The 22821-nt window shown below is 52.8% G+C and overlaps 1 protein-coding gene across 2 annotated transcripts in view; it reads left to right on the top strand.

Annotated features, from left to right (window-relative positions):
• The first annotated feature begins 6021 nt into the window (after positions 1-6021).
• The window catches only part of ELFN1 (extracellular leucine rich repeat and fibronectin type III domain containing 1), a 105305-nt gene continuing 88505 nt past the window's right edge, over positions 6022-22821 (top strand). The window contains exon 1 of one of the 2 annotated variants that reach the window (XM_057416956.1): positions 6022-6152. The gene's annotated coding sequence lies outside the window, so the exon portion shown is untranslated. Of the gene's footprint in view, positions 6153-11325; positions 11432-22821 lie in introns of those variants that run through there. The other variant, XM_057416957.1, reaches the window with a different exon arrangement.

The raw sequence follows: 22821 nt of genomic DNA, 5'->3' as shown, positions 1-22821 counted from the left end.
AGCCACTGCTGACCCCCAGCAGGTCGAGTGCTCCAAGGACTGTAGCTAACCCATGTGAAAAATTGGCTGGAGACCCCCAGACCTATTCAGCCTCCAAGCCAAGCTGGATAAATACGTCTTCAAGCTGAGGGGACAGCTCCAGTGAGAAGCTACAGCGTAATTCCCTGTGCTTCAAAGACCCTCACACCCCATCCTGAATTATTCCAGCCCTGCGCCCCAGCGTGCTCCCTAATCTCTCAGGCTGCTCCATGTGCCCCTGCTCAATTGCTCTGCAACCTCCCCCCATGTGATATTGCAGGATAGCCCGCTGCATTAGCAAGTGGAACTTGTTTTTACTGCCCAGTGTCTCTCTGTGCAATATTTCACTGTCTCGCTGGCTATTATCCTGGCGGCACAAAGTCCCATTGAAATTCATGGTGCAAGTCGCCCATTTGTTTCCTTTGAGCTTTGCAGGGTTGTTCTGTGCAGCTTTATGCATATCACTCCTGCGATGCAAAGTGAGGGTAATGACTTTACCTGCTCTCTTTCAAAGCGCTGAACAAAGCCTGTCCCCATGCTGTAGACTGATTTTGGAGTATTTGTTCTAGGGTTTGGGAGGGATGAATCAGAGCTCTTAGGGAATGTGCAATCTGATGCTCTGTAAATACAAAGAAAGTCAGGCTGCTTTTACATGTCTCCAAGGCAGGAGTGTGCTCCCTGTCAACCTTTCTTGCTGGGGGCCAACTTCAGGGATGGCTTTGGCGAAGCTGAGTAGTTTCATCTCAGTGACAGCCCTGGAATAGCATCGCTTGGTTTGGCTCTGCCTTTTGAAGGACAGATGAGGTCTCTCACACAGGGCAAGGTGAGATTCCTTGAGCAGAGGGTCAGTGGAAATGACCTCAGATGCACACAAGGAGTGTAGGAGAACTGAAGGCAAAGCAAGAAAGGAAAGGCTTTGCTCTGAAGACCTTTGGATCCAGTCTGACTTGCCTCCATCACCACCCCAAAACAGGCTAGACACTGGATACGAGTAGCATGCCTTTAATGTCTTAAATGATGCCCTCAAATCAGTGGCCACTTGTGAAAATGGGGGTCATAATGTCTATGCTTGGGCCTGTGCAGTGCTAAGAAGGGCAGAATCAAGCCTTTTCTCTCCATGCACTGATGTTTGGAGGTAGCTAAGAGTACAGGGTGGATTTTGGACATCGGATCTGGGCATTGCCCTGGGATGTGTAACTTGGAGTGTGTGTTTTGATTTGGCCGTTACCCAAACTGCAACTTGAAGACTTGATGTCAGACTCCTTAGCTTGAAAGCACCTGCAAGCTGAGAGTTGTTCATCAGAGAGACTTGTGAATAACAGTGAAAAAATGCACTGGAGAATTTCTTATTCTCTTCACGGACAATGTGTGTATGAGAGGGAAGTAAAAAAAGAGATCTTTAAAGAAATTTCACACTGTGAATTATTCACTCTGTTTACTCACTTGGAGGTCCTCAGGTGGAAAGAACTACATAATCTGCACTACAGTAGCATGTCAGGGTATCCGGAGGGGACAAAAGAGACCATCAACTGTAGGATGAGTCCCCTGGAGCCTTTGTGGACACCCAACCTTTGCTGCACTGAAGCCAAAGTCATAGCCATAGGATTCTTATGCTCCACAGGGATGCAAGCGCAGGAGGGAGATAGCGATCAGCCTCAGTGAGGAGGAACAGGACAAAATCAAGCCCATTATCAGACTTTGGTGGTCAATACAGCAGCACATGGTGTAGGAAAGTGTCTTTTTCTGAGATGTGGTTGAGTGCTTGAGTGTCTGGATGGCAACTCCATCATCCTCACTGAATCACCTTAGCTGCCAGGCTCAGCAAGTAAAAGTAGGGCTAGAGACCAAGCCAGTCCTGGATGTCTCCACCAGCTTTGGGTGGAAGGCCCTAAGCAGAGCAATTTACTATGTATAACCACTCTGCATCTGGGCTGTGGGCTGGCAGAGGTCCCCTAGCCCCACTGCTGATCCCTTTCACTGGCATAAAGTTGACTTCTTCAGAGTTTCAAAGTAAAATAAAATCATAACAAATGGGAAGCTATAAAAACACATCCAAGCCCCCAAGTCTACAGCAGAGACGTTTCGCAACGGATGAGGTTTTAGCACCCTGAAAAATTGGGGTAATGATGTGCAGTAATATTTGCCATCACCGAGGCTGAGTGTGTTCAACAAAACTGTTCTGAAATGCAGCTTCTGCCTGAACCTGGTAACCCTTTCCCAAATGTAAATATCAGAGTTGTTTTCCAAGCATTCCTTAAATACCATAAGGCCTTAGTCCACTTACAGCACTAACAGCCCATAAAATGTCATTTTTCATTTTCTAATTAGTCTGATGCTTTTTAGATAGGATTTGACAACAACAGCAAAGCAGCAGCTCAGGCTGCAGGAAATTATCCCTTGGACAGCAAGTCACCCACAGCCACACCGGCACAGAGCTGGGAACCGCATGGCAGCATCCCCTTGTGTTGCTGCATGGTGACTTGGTGGTGGGATGCATCTCCTCGCCCTCCAGTGGGGGACACCAACCAGTCTCATAGGGAGGTGAGGGGGGAGGATCATGCCCTTCCCACAAGGATGGTTCTCTCTTTTCCTCCCTGTTGTGGCACATTTTGCTTGTGCCTGCAGCAGGAGCTTCAGGCCCAGCGCTTGGAGCTCTGGATGGAGCAAGGCTGGTTCACCCTCTGTGCATGGTGGGTTGTTGTTGTTATGGGTTTCACTGGGGGGGTTCAGTCTCTTGTGACTTTTAAGACACTTGAAGCCATTGCCTTTTGGCAGGGAGGAACAGTCTAACTTAGCAAAAGACCCCAGACCTCCATCCCTTGCCCCACATGGGGTCCCATGGAGCACATTGTACTCTTTCCCCAGGCTCCGCACTGAGGCAGCCACAAGGCTGTCATGTTGCCACCTTTCTGGTCTCCCCTGTAATGGGGAGTGCTTTCTTCTCTTGGAGGACACCAGGTTGTCACAATCTCCATGACACAAAGAGGATGCAGGATTGAGCCCTGCTGCTGTGGGCACTGCGTGGGGACAGCTCAGTCTCTGCCCTGAGCAAGGCCAGGAGGCACCTCGCTCACCCTACTTCACGTTGTGTTTCAGAGCCATTGATGTCCTTATCTAACTTAACACCTTCCTGTTGTGCATGGATGAACAGAGCCCTGCCCAGCCGATGCTTTGTCCCTTGCCCAGCATTTCTCTTCCAGGTGATGCTACAATAGGCAACAGAAGAGCTCTTGTTCCCGTTACCACCGTCACATCACTGGGAGAAGCAGCCAATGTTTTATTCACCACCTCTCCCTCCCATACCACTTGTTAAACTGGGTTAGGACTGCTTGAACCTGCTGTGTCAGAAGTCTTCTTCCGCTGGTTGAGAGCCCAGCAGAGGCTCTCCTGACCCGAGACACCTTTCTCACAGCCCTCCTCCCGCCGTCGTGCGTAAGTAGATCAGTCATCCCAGCAAGGCGACGTCTTCTTTTATTCCTTCCTGTCTTTAATAATATTATCAATGTCTGGTTTAGATTTTTACTAAATATAGGGCCAGAGGCTGGGCTGGCGTCAGTTCCTCTCAGAAGAACTGGAACAGCTCACTCAGAAGTACTTACTTCTTTTATTAATTTATCTTGAGTTGCAAAGTTGTTAGATTGCGCTATGTCTTTTCACCACCCCCTCCATTGGACTGGTAGGAATGATGCTCCTTTAAAGCCTGTCCTTGATCCATGGGTGAGGCTTGGGGGTCTGCCTCTCCCCAGGTAGTTCTGGGGAGCTGTGTGCGAAGAGCCTTTTGCAAACCCTCCCTGTCCTTGCTGCTGGCCTCTGTGGGTAAAACCTGCAATGGAACATAGTGCTGATGGCAGCCCTGTCTGTTCCAGGTGATTCCTTACAGGCGCCTTGGGACAGACCCAGCTCCAGGGTTGGTCTGAACCCACAGTGCTTCTGGCTGCCACATGGGCTGTGAGGCACCAAGGAGGGGGCTGCATCCTGGAACACCCCATTCCTGGCACCAGGAGGGACCTGGCACCATCCTTCACTGCCCAGGGAGATGTGACAGCTTGCTCATGCAAGCCATAGGCTGGAGAGCCTTCCCCAGCAAAGGCACAGGAAGGATGGAAGACACTTGGCCCCATGGTACCTTCATGGTGGGCCCCTGCCTATTTCATGTCACTGCCTTTGCATTTATTTGTCCAAAGGAATTTAAGTGAGAGCTCCTTGACTTTGGGGCATCCCATGGATGTGGGAGAAGTGGGATATCCCTGCTCCAGGGAGGGAGGGGTTTCCTGTGCTTCAAGGATGTGGGTCCAAGTGGTGGTTGGGAAAGGGAAGGGAAATGGAAAGGGGAAAGGGAAGGGGAAAGCGGGAAGGGGAAGGGAAAAATGCAAGGGCAAACGAAAGGGGAAGGGGAATGGAAGCACCTCAGAACAACCAGCTCACAGAGAGACCAAGCCCCACAGGGGGGCAGATGAGGGCTGTGGAGCAGAGGATGCTGCAGCTCCTCTCCCTGCCCTGTCCTCTCCACCACACAGGGGTGGCCCCTGCCTTTCCATGGGCGCTTTCCCAGGGCGCTGTCTAATGCAGTGAGCACTGTGCCACGTTGCCAGCTGCTGTCTGGAGAGGGGCCATGGCTCGCCTGTTCCCCGGCTGTCTCCCAGCTCTATTACTCCACACTTGAGGGTTTTCGGCTGTGGTGGTGGTGTTGCTATTAAACTGAAAGGAATGAAATGACTCTCCTGGACCCCACTTTCTGTCTCCCCTGCCACCTCCGTGCAGGGCTGCAAAAAGCACTCACAGGCATGGGGACACGTTTGGAGGTGGCTTGAGACACTTTGGGCCATCGCAAGAAACACACTGGCCAGTCTTTACCTCCAATGACAGTGCCTGAGGAGAGAGAAGAGCACTTTTATCCTGAGGGCTGTCTCAGTGCCAATCACCCTGAATTCATGTGTTGTGGTGCTAAAACCAGCATAAACCCCCCAAACAGGAAGGTGGGATGGCAGGATCTGGGTCAGGTAAGAGGTGGTCTGAGGCAGGGAGATGGGAAAGGGCTGAGCACAGGGTGCTGGGGACCCTGGAGGCTGTGGATGGGGGTCCCGGTCCAGCCCCATCAGTGTCCTGGCTCTCCCTGTGGTCCCAGTGTCACCGGGTGCTGCCCAGCTGGGCCCAGATTGACCCATGTATGTTCAGGTTTGGTGGGAGGGGTGTCCCCATGATGTCATTCACACACCATGCCCGCGTGGGGACACACATAGAGATGTTCACATGGGCTCACAGACAGACACACATGTGCACTAACACAGACACGCTCCCCCACGGCCTGTCACACACACACAGATACCCCCCGACATACAGGCACCCACCCCGCACAGCCATCCCCGCGCCCCCCGCAGTGTGTCACCACACGCACACACAATCAGTGTCACACACACAGAGGCAGATGTCCCCGACAGACACACTCACACCTTCACAAACCCCTCCCCAGCGCTACTCACACCCCCCGCGAGGTGTCACACACGCAGTGTCCGTGTTGCACACGCAGTGTCACACACATCAAGTGTCACACACACAGTGGCACACATGCACACAGTGTCACACGCACAAATACAGGCATCCCCCCTCCCCTGCCCCGCTCCCAGCCCGGCTCTACCGGACAAGCCGCTGATCGCTCCATGTCGTGACAGCGCGCCCGGACCCAGCCGGGTCGCACCGAGCCAGGGTGAGCCAGGCTCAACCGAACTGGGCCGTGCCGAGCCGAGCTGTGCCGAGCAGAGCCGTACCGAGCCAGACAGGACCGTGCTAGGCCGAGCCGAGCCGAGCCGCACCGCAGAGCCGAGCCGTGCCCACCCCATCCGAGCCGAGCCGTGCCGATGGGAGCCCCCCGGGCCTGGCAGCGCTGCCCGGCGCCGCCTGCACGGGCAGGGCTCTCCGCCTGACGCAGTGAGGAGCTGCAGCCCTTCTCTTCTCGGAGGCCGGCTCCAGCACTGGGATTTGCTCGGCTCAGGCTGCGTTTCCCTGCCCGCCTCCTGCCCCCGGTCCGCCCGCCTGGAAGGGCGCGGGGAGCCGCAGCCGCCGAGTGCTCCCGCCGCCCATCACCGCGCCTCGGGGCTGGGCGCGCCGCCGAGCGCCGGGAGCCGCCGCCGAAGCAGGTAAGTGCTCCCGCAGCCCCCGCCGCAGCCCGCACGTTCATCCCCCTCCCTTCCTCCCGCCACCGACCCCCGGCTGAGCTCCCCAGTGTCTCCCCACCGCGGTGCCCGGGGACCCCGAGTGCCCGGCGAGCCCCACTCAGCCTCCGGTGGCCGCTCCCTGTCGCCAAACTTTTGGCGGCGGCAGCGCAGGATGGGGCTCAGCGAGCGGGGACCGCGGGGCGGGGGTCTCTCGGATCCGGCTACACCTGTGCGACGGGGCGGGCGGGCCCGGAGCTCCCCCCTGCCGGGTCGAGGGCGCGAAGCCGGGGGAGCATCCCCTGTCCATGGGGGATCCCAACCTTGGGGTGTTCCCCCCCCCCCCCCAGCGTTTGTGGGGTGCATCCCTGTGCCTGCGGGGTGCATCCCTGCAGCCGCTGCAACTGTTGCCCGCGGGAAGCCCCGGTGCTCCGGGGTTAGAGCAGTGTCCTGCTGGGGATGGGGGTCTTCTGCTCCGGGAATGGGGCTCTATGTGTGTATGTGTCTCACCCAGCACCCTGATAACCCCGGCGGCCCCACGCCTGGGGGCTGTGGTAGCGCCTCCCCAGGCTCTCTCCCCCTTTGCCCTCCCCCCAATCCCTCTGCATTCCCACGCCGGCAGCTCGGACCTGCCTCCCCACATGCGCTCCTCCAGCGGCTATTTCGGTCCTCGCGAAACGTGCTGCACATAGAGCTTTAATTAAAGAAAACCAGTGGAGGGGGACGGGCGTGGGGGTCCCTGCTCCGGTGGGGCGGGGGGACAGGCACAGCATCCGGCCGGGGGCAGCATCCTGTCCCGGTGCGGCTGCGGGTGGACGGCCCCGGGGGAAGCGGGGAGCAGGGGCTGTTCTGTGAGTTTGAGCCGCTCTCGCTTGCTTGTTTTTAAAGCAGGGAGTGGGGGACAGGCGGGAGCGTGTTCCTCCCCCCGTGGGTGTGTTGCAGTTTTAATTCTAATGACAGACGTTGCTGTAAAGTTCCGTCTCAGTTCCCAAATTCAGGCTGAGCCCGCGGGACCGAGGCGGGCATTGAACCGCGGCCGGAGTTGCCAGAGAATTTGCTTGATTGATTTTAATGAAGCTTTAATGAAGCTGGGGGGGGCCGCGAGGGGTGCCCCGTCCGCACCCCGGCGTGGGGCTGGGATGCCCCCCTCCTTCTTCGGGGGGGATCCCTGTGCAGGACCCCACCTGCCCGGGTCCTGCCGCACATTACGGGTGAGGCAGTACCCGGGGATGCCAGGGCGAGTGGGGGGCAGCTCCCCCCGGGGCAGGACCCCTCCAACCACCCCAAACAACCGTGTGGTCCTCAGCCCCATCCCGCTCGACGTGGAGAGGGGCTGCTTCACCCGTGCGCGGCTGGCCCCGGGCGGCAGCAGCGTCCCGGTGCTGGAGACGTGCTGGCCGTCGGGGTCCTCGCACCCTCCTCTCCTTTCTCCCGCTCTTCCCGTCCAGAAACCTCGGCATCTCCGCTCATCCCTGCCTTCCCCCGGACGGGCAGCCCGTGGGAACCGCGATGCTGCCCACATCCAGGCTGTGATTTGCAGCCCGGGGGAAAGCCCCACGGAGGGGAGGAGAGGTGGAAGGGGGGCCCTGTATCAACAGGCTCACCCGGGGCTGGGGCAGCCGGGCTCAGCCGGTCGCGGCCGCTCACACCTTCCCCGCCCGGGGACTCGCCTCCTTCCATAAGCTCCGAGCGTTTCGGTGCCGGTTTTGCAAGGTAATGAAATATTAAGAAGTTTGCAGCGGTGAATAAAGGGATCGTTAATAGAAATTGATGGCAACGTTGGCAAAGGGGGTGGCACCGCCTGTACAAACGGCACGGCTCACCGGGGAGCGGGCGGGGCCCTTCGGAGAGTATTTTTAAGGGGTTTCACCCCAAATTAACGGCTTGTCGCTTCAAGGCTCCGGCAGCGCCCAGACCCAGACGCTGCTCTTCACGTTTCCAACGATGTCTTTAAGGGAAAAAGAGGATTTTTCCGCCCTGCCTGGCTGGAAAGAACAACCCGGTGTCTGTGCAGAGAGGAGGCATCCCAGCCTCCCCCCCCCCCCCTTTCGAAGTTTAGCACCTAAAATAACCCCCTCCAGCACCTCCAGCCTGGCACCTTGCGGGGCTTAGACCAGTCCAGACCCTCTGTTTTGCCCCGGCCTGGAGGTTATAGATGCAGTGGGAGAAAATGGGCAGCAGGGTGCTTTCGGTGGCGGCCGGAGGATGCCTCCAGCATCCTCAAAGTGCAGCGAGGGTGTAGGTAGAGCTGGTTAGCTGGGGCACCCCCGTCTTGGGGAGGGCTGGGGCAGGAGTGAACTTGGTCCGGTGACCTGGAGGACCCCAGGATATGGGGGACACTCGGGCCAGGGTTCGGTGCCTGACTGTCAGGGGAGCCGGGCTCAGCCGCTCCGAGCTTGAGTCAGCGCTTTTGTAAGCGGCGTGGATGGGGCAGCGCTGCGCGGAGCGGGATGCGGTCCTGCCGCGGAGGCAGCAGGAGAGGGGGAGCAAGAACGGTCTGCGGGAGAGCAGAGAGGGGAAGAGGGGCCGAGGGATACCCCGGGGGTACGGGCCCATCCGCTCCCTCTCGTCAGCAGCCGCTGCTCGGTGGCGGCGGGGAGTGGGATGGGGCGGGAGAAGGGAGACCCGACGCCTCGTTGACGGGCGCTTGAGACCGCCTGTAAAGCCCCCCGGGGGGGGGTCAGTGCCGTGCCCACTCCCCAGACCCCGAGGTGGGGTCGGTCCCAGGGCCCGGAGCTGCGTGTCCCAGTCCCGGCAGCCGCTGCGGGCTGGGGCAGCGCCGCTCTGTGACAGCAGAAAGTGGCTGGAAAGGGGCGAGGCGTCACACGGTCTGCCTCCGGGAGGCAGGGAAACGCTGAGGGACCGATGGGAAGGCATGAATGAATGAATCTCCATAAAGAGCCCCAAGCAGCAGGGAGAGGGAGAGAGGAGGAGGAGGAAAGAGGAGGAAGAAGCAGAAGGAGGAAGAAGGAAGAAGAAGGAAGAGCCGGAGCAGGGCAGGCAGCAGCAGCAGATGTGGCGCCGGCAGGTAAGGAGGTGCCGGTGGTCGCACATCCGCGCAATGGCAGGTTGGGGGGCACAGCCCGAGGAGGGGGGGCAGGAGCTACCGGTACCCCGCGTGTTTGGGGTTTAATTTATTTCATTTCTTTATTCATTTTATTTATTTATTTTAGGGGGGCTGTTTCCCTCCTGCCAGATGTGGGAGTCCCCGAACTTCCCCAGGACTCCCCCCCCCCTTCCCCATCTCCCGGTACTGCCGCCCCGCTTCCCCGCTGGCTCCCGGGGGAGGGGGCCTCCGGGCTGAGCCCCTTCCCCAGGACACCCCCTCCGCAGCGGAAGCCGTGCCCTGGCCCTGCCGAGCCGGGGCGGCAGCTTCTCGGAGGTGACCGGCACCGGCGGCCGGACCTGTCCCGCAGCGGGGCAGCCCCGAGGTGGGCCCAGCGCACCCGCCGGCAATGGAACCTCCTCTGCCTGGCTTCTAGATTCACCCTACTGGGGGGCGTCCAGGTGCTGCTTCGGGATGGGGTCAGTGGGGAGCTCCTCTCCCCCGGTCTCCATCACCGCTGACGTTACATAAGGCAGAGGAGTGTGTAGCGCTAGCACCGGCTGAAGCACCGGGAGCTCACCCAAGGATGCCCAGAGCAAAGCCCGGCACCGTTCGACTGCTCTCCATCCTCTGCCTCACCTGCCCCACTGCGTGGGGTGAGCCACCTCGCTACCTCCTTCCCCCTGCCCGCTACCTCCTTCCCTCTGCCCACTGCAGGGACTGTGCTTGTGGGTCACGCAAGCAGGCAGCTGGTGGGGACAGGTATACACATGCATACACACACATGCACACATACACATATGCATACACAGGCGTACACACACACACACACACATACGTACACACAGACACTCCCTTCCCAGCCCTGCAGCCCGCGCTTTGCCTTGCACTAATGCTGCCCATGCCCATGCACACACATCCCGTTTGCTGTAGCAGCCTTGCTCTCTGAGATGGGTCCACTCCGAAGCGATGCACACTAGGAGGGCTTGTGCACAAACACCCGCGGTGGGTCACGCTCTCAACACACACATGTGGGGTACCGCACGCTGTGGGTGCCCGCCAGTGCTGGCGCAGGGGTGCTGGGTGCTCTCTCAGGCAGGGAACTCGTGTGGGATGGGGCTGGCTCCCAGCCCGGGTGAGTGCTGGGGAAGCTGCAGGCCTGGCAGGCGGTGGGCAGCTCTGCGGCTGCCCGCAGCGTTCCCCTCCCTGACCGAGGTGCTCTGAGCGGGGATCAATAATGCCTTTCTGATTGGCTTCAATTCCCCATTCAAAGTAGTCACTGCATTAGGACTTGATTTTTCTCCCCTTTGACTCCGGGCCAGATTAGATTGTGAATTTGGCTGATTTCAAGCAACTGAGGGAGGGAAGAGTCATACAGAGAGTGAGAGAGAACTGAAATATCCTACAGGATCCCCTGGAGGGGAGAGAAATCAGGTCTAGATAAGAGCTTGTTCTCCCTGTCTGGCTGATGCTTTCCTGTTTGATGATCACAAACCACAAGATATAACCTCTCACCAGGACACCTTAACTATGAAAGGTCAGGCTTTTGGTTTGTTCGAGGTGCAAGGTTTATTATTATGAGCTATGGATTATTTATTACAGCTCTCCCATCCTATGCACAGTGCATGCAAACAGAAGGATGTGTCCGGTGCTTCCGATGTTTCTGAGTCAAGCTCTGGATGTAGTGCTGCGGTTGGAAAAGCTGTGATGGGGACAGGACGTGGTCCCTGCCCCAGAGAGTCCAGTGCTGTCCTGCCTGTTTGTACTCTCAACCCCATCCTCAGGCATGTTTTAATGATGCTTATTTTCCCCCATCCTCAGGCATGTTTTAATGATGCTTATTTTCCCTGTGCATGTGCTGGGTACCAGTGATGAGGTTGTGCCAGTGAAGCCCAGTATCCCAAAGGGACAAGGGAAGCAGCAGCCCCATCCTAGCTGTGCTGGTCCGCATGGAGTTTCTCTGCTGGTTGCTCCAGGGCTGGGATTTCACACCAAGAAAAGCTACAACAGCAGCACAGCAACACTCGCAGCATCCCAGCTGCTGGCGCTTGGCTGTGAATTGATGTTAACTCCAGGTGTAGGAAAAGCCTGGGATTAGGTGGTTTCTGAGCAAAGAGCACTGAAAAGCCCACTGGAGTAGAGGGATTTAAGGAGGAGTTGCTGTAGGATAATGAGATGCTTCAGAAGATGAGGTTGTGGGGCTGGGGGCTTGATGCAGGTAGGTTGTGCCTTTTGGAGCTGTTTGTGATGGGGAAGCTGGGGGAAGCATCAGCAAGGGTTTTAGGTGAAGGGTGGAAGAGGAGGGGAAGCTGCTATAGGGGTGATACATGCTGGGAGCACAGCCTTGAGCAGTCTTTTTCATGATCCATTGTAGTTGTTGGATCGATTTGGTGTTGTGAACGCAGGGACTGGGGAGAATCAAGGTGAGCCCGATAGTGGGACAGCACTGGGGGCCGAGTGTGGTGAGATGGAGGTGTGATGGTCACTGGCAAACTGGGCCCAGAGGGGGCTGGTGGGGAAGGAGAGGACCTGGGTGTGCTCAGTGGGATGGCTATGGAGCCATGCATGGCCCCAAAGTGTGGGTGAGGTAGGAGACAGAGCTGTGAAAGCGGCAGGGCTATGGGGATGTTGAGGGGAAGGGGCTGGAGCCCCTGAGCCCTGGTCCCATATGTGCTACACCATGAAGAGAGCAGTGGCAGCCAGGGTGGCAGGGGTTTGGAGTGCAGAAAGGGGAGGAAGAGCATGAAGTGATACGTGAGGTGTAGTTTGGCTGCTGGAGTGGTGAATGTAGGTGTGGGACCTAGCACAAGGGTTGTCTGAGACACCCCTATAATAGAAATGAATGCTAATAAATGTCTAAGACAGGAGCTGTGTGAGTGAACTCCAGGTGAGGGGGACCTGGAGCCCTCATGCACCATGAGGAGCTGGGGCAGGAGGGTCTGGAGGAGGTGGCATTGAGGGTGCAGGGTGTGGATCAGCTTGTATAAGGGAGCAGGAGTCACACAATGGGGGGCCAGGGAGGTGGGGATGGAGTTGGTGTGGTTATGGCAGCAGCATGGAAGCTGTATGCATTTAGAAAACCCAAAGCTCAACAGAAAAAAAACCCTCCTTATGAATCAGGGGAGGCTTATGTGGTGTCTTTTGGGTCCAGCCTCTGTGCTGCCTGGCATCATCCCCCATGCAGTGTAAGGTTCAAGGTATAATTCAACATGATCTAGTGGCTGGAGAGCCACTGATCATGAGGAGAGCTCTCTGCAAACGTAATTGTGGCCAAATGCCTAGTGAAGCAGAGCATCCTACATCTGTCCTGGAGCCTGAGCATTTTCTCCCCTCTGGGTACCAGCAGGGGAGAATTGGGTGTCCCAGGATGGGGTCCAGATGTGTTACCCTTGTTCTGCTCTTTGGGGTTCTGCCCAATTTGGGGACCAAACCATCAGGCTTTTTGTTCAAACACACCCATTGTATGTGGTCAGGGCTGTCTGTGGGAAAAGCCAAAGTGAACACAGCCCCACTGGCTTCCCCTATCCCTCTCCCCTTTGTGCTTAGGGGAGACTGGAGGAGAAAACTCCAAGGTTTGGGTTTTTGCCTCCTCCATTTCAGCATTTCTCTAGGAGCTGGACAAGGGCAGTCTCTGTAGCTCACTTGTATTTCTAAATCAGCATGAAGAAGTGTATGGAAATGTATGCATTTCACTGTATCAGCTGCTATCAGCTTTTAGCTTTATTACAGTAAGTGCAGAGTTTTTTGTGGGCCAAACTCATTCATTGGATTTAATGGAGTTAAACTGCAGGCAGCTTTGGCAACTTGTTTGTGTATATCTTTGGAAAATGGACAGGCAGAGGTAATAAATTCCATACTTTCTATGGCATCTTTTGGGGAAACATATTCCAATATATCTTATCAACGACATGTATATTTTGCTACAGTATATGCTCATATCTAAGTGCAAGGTACTTTAATGTTGGTTTCTTTTTTTCCTCTTTCCTAGAGCTATATATATATGTGTGTGAACTTGGATTCACCTGTGTATTCCCTCATGCTGCTTTCCTTACAAGTGTCTTTAGCAGCTTGAAACAATTCTGCTGGATTTCTCTCTTTTCTTTTGGTGTATTTGTATCTCTTCCTAGAAACGCAGGTGTAGTAAGAGCCGTGAGCATCACTGCGAAGGGCTTGGAAGGAGGGAAGAATAATGCATGTAAAGCCTCTTGTTAAATACCCAAAGCAAAACTATCCCAGCTGCAAATGCATTATCTCAGAACCTTTCATAGGTACAAACATCAGCTGTGAAACCTTTGAGGGTTCTTTCTTTCCCTTTTTCCTGAGCTGCTGTTTTCCTCCATTTCCAAGGTGTGATGGTATCACTTTCTCGACCTATGCTGGGATTAGATCCTGCTTGTGCAGGGCCTTTTCCAGTGTAACGTGCAGCAAACTGACACTTAAAGCTGTAGAAAAACATTATTTGTAGAAGACGGGTTCGTTTTCTGATGAGGTATTTGATGTTTTTCCAGGCTCTAAATAAATTGGACCCAGACTTGTGGCTGTTTGGCATAGGGAAGGGAGGTGGTTGAGCTGAGCTAATTTATCACCCAACTATGGCATATCAAATGGTTATTGCTGCCCCATATGGAGTGCTTGGTGTGCAGAGTTGAGGGGAGAGGGTATAAATATGTGGGGTAAATGTGAAACAATGGTGAGTGACAGGTACCTGAATAAATCTGGAGGTTCTGGTGGCTTTAAAACAAATTGTGGGTAGTGAGGCACGAGATATGCGATGTCAAAGGAACCCTAGGATGTATTTATATCCCAGGTCAGGATTTGCTGGGGTTTCTACACATTCTTAACTGGTGATTGCTCAAATTGGAACATCATTAATTTACTTTTACTGCCTCTTGTTTTTACTTTGCTGGTGTGGTGGGTTTCATTCTTTTTGACTCTTTTCCCCTCTCTGCTTTGCGAGGCTCATAACACCCAGCTATGATGCTCACACCATCAACTGCAGCTTCTTTGATAATACCTGTTTCCCATATTATGCTCACAGGCTGTGCAGCACTGACCTGACTCTGTAACTGGAGAAAGAGGGAGAAAAAGAGCCCAGACGTGAAGCAGGTCCTTTCAAATGCTGAGCAGTGTCCTTTTCTCTGTAGAGCAGGGTGCTTGGCATCATGCTGCAGCAGGATTAGCCCCTTTGGGCTCCCCCAGGCACGGGTCATATGCATGTGTTTGTGTTTTTTCTTCCTTGGAAACTCACATGGATGCTCCCTGTCCCTCCAGTCTCTGGCATGGCTTCAAGCACCCAGTGCTGCTCCTCTCTGCTGCCCAGGGATGGAGAGCCAGGGTGCTGCTATGTGTCACCCAGTGGGGCTTGTGTCTGTCGGCTGCTGCACGGGAAGAGTCGAGGGGTAACACCTTCAACACTGTGCCCTTTATCGACTTGTCCTGAGGGTAGACATGCTCTTGAGAGCTGCTTTCTGGTGTTAGCTCTTCAGCTCCTCCTGGGAAGGAAAGCTGGGTCAGGGGCATGTATGCAGGGAGCAGGCTGGTGGCCAGGGCGCGGGTTCTCTTTACAAGCCAGGTTTGGGGTTCGCACCTATCTGCAATAACTGTATTAGCTGCTTTATTTAAGGTACGTGATGATAACGGATCAGAGAGGCTAACGCAAGCAAGGACTGCTCCCTTCAAGCCGTGCCTTCCAGAGCGCTTGTCCCAGGTTTGCAGTGAGCAGGTTGGGTTTTCCTACCCGCCATCCTGTTCTTCCTTTAATTCCTGTTTCTGGCTTTGCTTCTCTTCCCCACCCTCTGCCCACACTCTCCTCTCGCTCGGAGGCGAGCGATGCAGCTCGAAAGCCCCATTCATCACCGCCTGTGAGCGAGGCACGAGCAGCCGCTCCATTGATTGACTGCGGCCGTGAGTGAGTTTAAAGTCATTACGCTCCCGAGACAGCTTTTAAATACGACGAGAGGAAAACCAAAGCTGAGAGAAGCCTTGTGGAAAGGGTGTCTGCAGCCAGGGAATCCCCAGACCCAACTGCTCTGGGCGTTGTGGGTGTCCCTGCGTGAGCCTGGACCGCTCCGTGCTGGTTAGGTGGGAGTGTACCGGTGGAGAATTCAGTGGCAATATTTCACTGTAGCAAGGACTGTTGTGTAAAGCCATCCATCTGCCGTCTAGCTAATGCTTTGCATGAATTAATGAGCTGATCAGGAGAATGCTGCAGCAGCCGGGTGAGGTATATGCTTCTTGTCCTCGTGTTACAGGTGGGGGGCACTTGGAAGCATAGAGGTGAAGACTGAGGTATCCAAGGTTGTTAGGGTGCTCTTTGCCATTAGTGAATGCTGTTGTTAAGACATTTGTGTCCGTCTTGTTTTATTGATTGATCAGGCTGATTTTTTTCGATCCTTTCTGGCTTCAAGAGCAGTTCTGAGAGCTTGATGCGGCTGCAAGTCAGACCTGGAGAGTCTCAGCTCACGGTGTGATCTTCCAGTATGTTAGTGGCAAAACAGCTAGGTCTACTACAGCTCTTGGCTGTGATATAGAAGTCTCTTTTCACTGGATAAGACAAACTCTCAGCATTCCTTACAACACCAGCTGTTTAACATACCTTCCTCTCACCCCGCAGCCTTTCCTAGGCAAGGCTTTCCATAAACATCCCCATATTCCTCAAAGCAACTCTCCTGGCCACCTGCAGCTTGCACAGTGCCTGCCCGCTGATGGCTGATGCTCGGAGCATCTCTCTCCTCCACACTACGATAAGTGCAGCTTTTCAAGAACGGTGCATTGAGCAAATGCCATTGCACAGCCCCAAAATCTATCAGAGGAAATGACAGTGGCTGTAAGCATTAATCATCCAGTATCATCAAAATAAAGTTGTTGCAATAGAGCACTGTCAAAGGATGAGCATCTTTGACTGCGGCTCAGTGCTGGTTCCATTAATGCTGGTGTTCACCAAGGTATTCTAACAGAGATGGTAATTGCATGGCCCAAGTGCTCATCTTGTGACATTAGAAGTTAACTCTTCCTTCTCCAGACTGGGCAGCTGATTCAGTCTGATCACAAGCAAAAAAAGCCTGGGACAGTTGAGGAGTTCATCATCGTGCAAAGAAGTCTGTGCCTGGCCCTAAAGGGGCATTTCCCCCCCTCCCTTCTGAGCTCTCATAGCAAAAAGAGAGAAGTTGTTCAAGCAGCACAAAAAAAGGAGTGATTTAAAAAACCCAACATTGCACACTGGTTTGGGGGTATAAAAACTTGCCCCTGCTTTACTCCTGCCCCAAGATGTAGCTTGGAGACAGAGCTCATAACCCTTATGCTGGTTCTGCCCCTACTCAAGGCACAGCAGGTACAAATGTGGGCAGACATAGTGAGCATGATAGACAGGGCATCCATCAGGACGAGGGCTGTGACTGCTGGTGTCACTGAGCTGATTCATGCCTGGGGATGGAGAGAGGCACTGCAGTAATGTCACTTCCAGCCGCCTTCTCCTGGGAAGGTGGTGCTGAGCAGTGAATCGCAACTTCTGGCCCAAAGGGATGGAGAGTTTCTATCTAAAATCCAGGAGTTCTAACCTATCTCTTGTGTTTTATGGCACCATTGAACTTTAATGCTGTCTGTGTTTGAGCCTCTGTCCCTAGTGTCTGTGGGGACCTGGCCCATGCTAGGAAGGGCTGTGCTTGGTGAACTGAGCAGGATGCTGGGATTGAGCTGTGCATCTGCCAAGCTTTGCTGTGCAGGCAGGTAGGACTGAGACTGCAGGGTAGGGATGGACACCCATGTAGGCCCACTTGGCCTGGCTCCTGTTTACCTTGTCTAGGGAAATACTGAAGCACAAGCACAGGAATAACACAGCTGCTTTTGGAGAACATCAGCTTCAGAGGAGTAAAGGGAAAACTTGAGGACTCTTAAATAAGTCAACATGTTTCAACAGCTGTTCCAATTCACAGTGGAGCAGAAATTAGGCTGTGGGGTTTTGTTCTGCTTCATTGTTAAAGGAAGAAGGGGCACTAAATCTGTGGGATGTGAGTCTTAAAGTTCCACCAGGAATCAGAGAATCGCTTAGGTTGGAAAAGACCTTTAAGATCGAGTCCAGCTGTAATGCTTACAAGCAAAGTGAACATCACCACCACATCAAAGTTCAGAGAAGTCTGTTGTGGTTCTTACTGTGTGGGTCAGTTTGTTAATCTTGAGCTTCACTAACAGTTTTGCAGAAAAGTCCTCTTCTGTATTAAAATCCTTTCCAGTTGTGAACTCAATTGTAGGTTCTCTAATTCCACATTAGCTTTAAGGAAAAGCCCCCTTCTTTCCGCATGGCTTTTCTCCCCTCTCTTAATGAAGAATTACTAGTTCCTCTTCTGACATATATATATGCACACACACACATATATTGCTTTTTCCCCCCAGCCTTTATCTTCCTAACAAAACAGCCATAAACCAGGGTTATGTTACATCGCCCTTGGGATGACGCATTCTCTTTCGCACTGGAGCTCTTACTTGTGCTGGTGAACAGTGAATACACTTCATTTTAATTAGGCTGGGTTTGGAAACAAGTGTGTTTGATCTTGCTTTTCTCCTCTTCTGGTTTGAAATGCTGCTGGTTTTATTTTCAGCAGGAAACTGGCACAGGGTGCCCAGAGAAGCTGTGGCTGCCCCATCCCTGGCAGTGTTCAAGGCCAGGCTGGATGGGGCTTGGAGCAACCTGATCTAGTGGAAGGTGTCCCTGTGCATGGCATAGGGTTGGAACTGGATGAGCTTTAAAAGAAATGGCCTTCAAAGCTGGTAAGGTTTTCTGTGACCCTTTGAGAGCCCCTTATAGGTGTAAGGGGAATCTTGGAGATTCCTGGACCTGGAGAGCTGGCAGCTGCATTTGGTGGGTAAACCTGAAGGTGAAGTGACATGCCCAGAGTTACCTGGGGCATTGGTGCTGGGATCAAGGTCTTCAACACCTTCTTCTGCTTGAGCCATGAGACTTGTTTTCTTTCTTTGTCCTTAGTTATGCAGCACAAAGAAATTTTTGCTTAATTTTAAATAGTCTCCTGAATGTCGGTGATGACAGATGGATGTGTGTGCTGGATCAGGGCCTGTTCTGCTACATGTATGGATGTGCACACAGCTGTAAGGGTTTTCCATCTTTAGGCTTCTGCAGTCCAAGGGAGAGATCTTCCCTCCCTGCCCACAGATATGTTCTCTCTCCCCTTGAACCACAGACAGCAATGTTTGGTCCCCTTGCTTCAAGAGTGAGAATTTGGGTAGAAGTCCTGGTTGCTTTGATCATTCATTGCCCATTGACTTTGCTAATGAAGCTGTGTGTGTGCATGCAGTCTTCTGGGCTTGAGAGCTGGGCATGGCTGTGGGGTGAAAGCCTCAGTGTTGGGGTAGCATCTCCCCTGGACCACATGAGCTGGGAAATACCTCCCAGCCTGATGCTCTTGAAGGTTTCAGGTTGTGCCTGAGCACACCAGCAGAGAATTACGTGTTGGTTGTGTCTTGCCTTCCAGAGCTTGCCACACACCTTGCTTTTAGTGGTGTCATCAGCAGCTAAAAAATGCAGCTGCTGCCTTGGGGGTGAGAGCAGCAGCTCCCCAAAAGGGTGATGCAAACTACTTGGGTTGGGTGGCAAGGCAGATGGTGCTCATCCCAAACGTAGATGGGAAAGGCCAGGCTCTGCATCCCTTTTGATGCGCGATATCCTTTCAGCCACACTGTTGCCTACATGCTTGCTTAACAGTGAATGGTGCTTCCTCATCACCGTGCAGCATTTGAGGTTTCCTAGAGGTCTCCATCCGTTTACCATCATGAATTGTGCTTACGAAGCTCTGAGATTGTGCTGAATGAGAGCCTGAGGAAACTGCAGGTGGGAAATTGAAGGGGGGAAAAAAAAAGTGCTGGGGACAGCAAGTCATCCCAAGTCAGTTTATAGCTATTCCATCTTATTTAAATGAAAAGAGATAGCAATGCATAAACCATTTAAATATTTCATCTGTGGAAGAGCCCTGAATGAGTTTGTACTACATGTGCATGTGTAATGCTTCAGCAGGGATGGCAGCAGATGCACCAGCGCTGCTCCTGCCCATGTTTGTATGGGGTTGTGCCCCAGCCCTTCAGGCTGGCTGGAGGGTTTGGATTAAAGTGTTCTATTTGAGCAGGGGATTCATTTTACCCTCATTTACCCTATCAGTGTCTTAACAGGCTGGGTTTGACTGTCTGAGGTGAGAGCCTCTTTCTGCTCCTCTGCGCTTTCTGCCTGATGGGTGCCTGGTGACTGGAGGATGCTCAAAATAGCCCCAACTCAGGGCTGTGCCTGCCCAACCTTGTGGAGAGTCATGAGGTCACTGGTGTAAATGGGAGGAGGATTTGTCCTTTCAGCTTTAAAAGTAGCTGTGTTTTCTTTAATGGCATTTTCCTTGGGGCAGCCAGAGAATCATGGAATAGTTAGGGTTTGAAAGGACCTTAAGATCATTTAGTTCCAACAGAAGTGTGCAGCCCAGTTGAGGTGCTGCTGAGCTGGAAGTGGTGCCAGGATGCCCCATTTAATCCCATTTCTGGAACACATTTGTCTCTAAAAATGAACCCAAACAAGCAAAATCCCATGGGGTTTCTTCTTCTCAACGTATTTAATTTTCCTGCCTTCCTGTAGCCAGGTTGGAGATGTTTCCTCTGTGGAAAATCCTCTCTGATATTGCTAAATAGGACTGTGTAATCTCCAGCAGCTAAAGTGCTTTTTGGGTCCAAGGGTGTTGTGTTGGTGTGTTTCTTTGTTTGGGTTCCCCCCCCCCCGACTCTGTCCATCCTTACTGAAGTGCAGGCTTTCCAGTGATGAGTGATTTGGGACTTATCACTGGGAAATGCCACGGATGCCAAACCCGCGCCTACACGGGGAGAGAAATGCATGAATTTTCCACATCAGTAGGAACTGAAGATTTTGCTAAAGGTGTCTCGAGCTGTAAGTAGTGAGATATGGCTCTGCCGGAGAGCTCCGGAGAGGCAGAAACCTGCCTGGGAAATTGAAACATGGATTTCATGCCTTGGAAAACCATCTATAAGGAAAGATGCAGGAGCTGGCTGGCTCTTGGCCATGCAACAGGTAACTCAGGCTCCCCAACAGTGAGGTTGCTGAACCACAGATGTTGTGGCTGACTTTAATCTGACTTCAGAGGTGTTCATTAAGGAGCCTTGGGCTGGCTGCTGGCTGCGTTATCGAGGGCAGCCAGGGATGTGTGGGGATGTGTCAGACCCTGTAGTCAGTGCCATCCCTGGGAGTGCCTCTCCGTGCACTCGTTGCCTGCCGGGTCAACTGCTTCTGTCTCAATTTTATATGTAAAAGCTCCATTAAATGTTGTCACAGCCTGGGGTGCAGATGGACTTGAGACAGACCGACCGCAGCCAGGGCAGTCAGGACAAAGTTACCTTCCAATTACAGCCTCTGGTGATACACGCTGAAGGAAAATGAAAAGCAGTAAATGCATCAAGCCTCTGTTTGTTGTCCTCAAGGTCTGTCTGTTAACTAATGAGGCAGACTGCTGAACCTCTTATTTAATAATAGTGCTAGGCACTTCTAGAGTTACTACCTATAACTTAAACCCAAGCTCTGCATTGACAGAGGGCTGCAAACAGCACCTTGTTGTGCCAGTGCCTTGATTTTGGTGTGGAAGCTATGCTGGCTGTTCTGGTAACAAGGGCAGGTCCATGCCTTGGTGAGCTCTGTGGAGAAACCCCACCCGTGTGTTCCCTATCCAGCATCACATCAGCTAACTCACTGCTCTGCCCTCCACCTTGCCCTCTTCCTCACACCCCATAGAGCTGCCATGTGGTTTTAGTGCCCGGCACGTAGCTAATGTCTGTTTGTAAGGCAATACTTCGTCATTATCTAGTGAAAATATAAGTAGCATTGTGCAGCTGGTAGCAACATTGATTGAAGTGACATTTAATCCAAGGAAAACACATGATATGTAGTCTAGGATTCCTTGTTCATCCATCATATAATGCAGTTCATGGGGATTAAATATCCCTCCTGTAAAGTTGTTTGAGATCAGCGTTGTTATTTGTTTTGCAAATGATCCTGACAGGGATGCTGAGTGCTATTGATTACCAATGGTTCTTTAAAAATTATTATTATGCTGCAAATTATGAACCTTGGGGATATCCAGTTATATGATAATGAAAAGGCATTGGCGTGTAACGACACATGCATCATAACAAATTTGCTCTTCCTATATAATGGAGATTGAAAGGGACATGATTTATGACCAATAACATTAACTGCCTGCCATGGGATATCCAAGGTAATATGATGGAATTGCCTGGTTGTTCTTTGTGGCAAGAAGCATTAATGATTAGAAAAGCCATTGAGAAAAAAAATCAAGGAAAAAACCCCTCTTTTTTCTGAGCAAAATCTTTATTTTCCAGTTTAAAATAAGTAAACAACTCTTCTAATTCATAAATAGCTAAAATCCCTCTATCACTCTCCCCTGCTCTGCTTCAGGAGCATCCACGAAACCCTGCATAGATGGAAACCAATGTTACCAGTCCTAGAGGAACTCTTGGAATTGCTAGGAAAGCCTTCCCAGAGCTCCTGGCCATGGCTGTGATAAAAGTGCAAATGAGAGCCCTGAATCAGCTGGGAATTTCAATGTGTTGGTGCCCTTGAAGCCAATGGAGGACACTTGTGTTGAGTTACGCGCTCTCATTCCTGATGATGAATGTGTGATAACACAACCCCTTGTCTTCCGGGCTGCCCTGGTGTTTCCCAGCTCCATAGTTGAGGACTGAAAGCATGATGGGCCTGAAAGCATGATGTGATTGAGAGGAGCCAGAGGGCTGCTTTGGGCTGTGGGGGCTTGAGCAGTGTCACAGGAGCCTTCCCCACCTTGGGCACCATGCTGGGTGCTGTGACCTTGCCATGGCTGCATGCTCTGGGCACTTGAGAGGTGCTTTTGATTGCCTTTCCATCACAGCATGGCACAGAGGGCTGGTAGGGGCGATTTGATGGGTAAGGCTTCAGGAAGGTGCGTGGTGTGAAGGTTAAATTGGATGCTTTTTACTGTGCTCTCGGCACCCTGCTGCAAATATTGGCAATGCAAATAAGCCTTTTTCTTATCACGCTGCTGATCTACAGTGGAGCCCACAGACAGTGAATGCTTGGGTCTGTGCTTCTGTATTATCATGCTCAGCAGTAGCTGGGCATGGAGAAATACATGTCCAGGAGGCAGTGCCAGCAGAACCATGTGTAAATCAAAAGGAAGGGAAAAATCTTTTCCCTTCCTCCTCCAGCACCTTTTCTGTGTCTTTTGTCATGAAGTTAAGTATTGCACTGAGAGCCAGCAGCATGCCAATAGGAAGAAATACCCATACTGTCCCTGAAGTGCCTATGGGCAGGAGACCTCCTCCATAGATACTGATTTATTTTCACCCTGCGTTAGTGTATTTTGCTGTGCTGTAGCAGGGACACTTGCACAGTGATGTCTTTAAAGATACTCAGCACTTGATAACCATGCTTTGGGTGAGGGAGGAAAGAGGGGTGTGCTTGTTTAGGTAATATTCTGCAAGCTGTATGACATCTAAAGATCCAGCTGCAGCCTTCCATGAATCCCACTAGTCCACTTGGAAATTGGATGGAGGGATGTT

This window comes from Pezoporus wallicus, unplaced genomic scaffold (assembly GCF_028554395.1).
Source record: "Pezoporus wallicus isolate ANWC-B61680 ecotype Strahan unplaced genomic scaffold, APGP_CSIRO_Pwel_v1 scaffold_7392, whole genome shotgun sequence".
Classification (NCBI taxonomy): domain Eukaryota; kingdom Metazoa; phylum Chordata; class Aves; order Psittaciformes; family Psittacidae; genus Pezoporus; species Pezoporus wallicus.
This window is presented reverse-complemented; position numbering and strand designations above follow the sequence as displayed.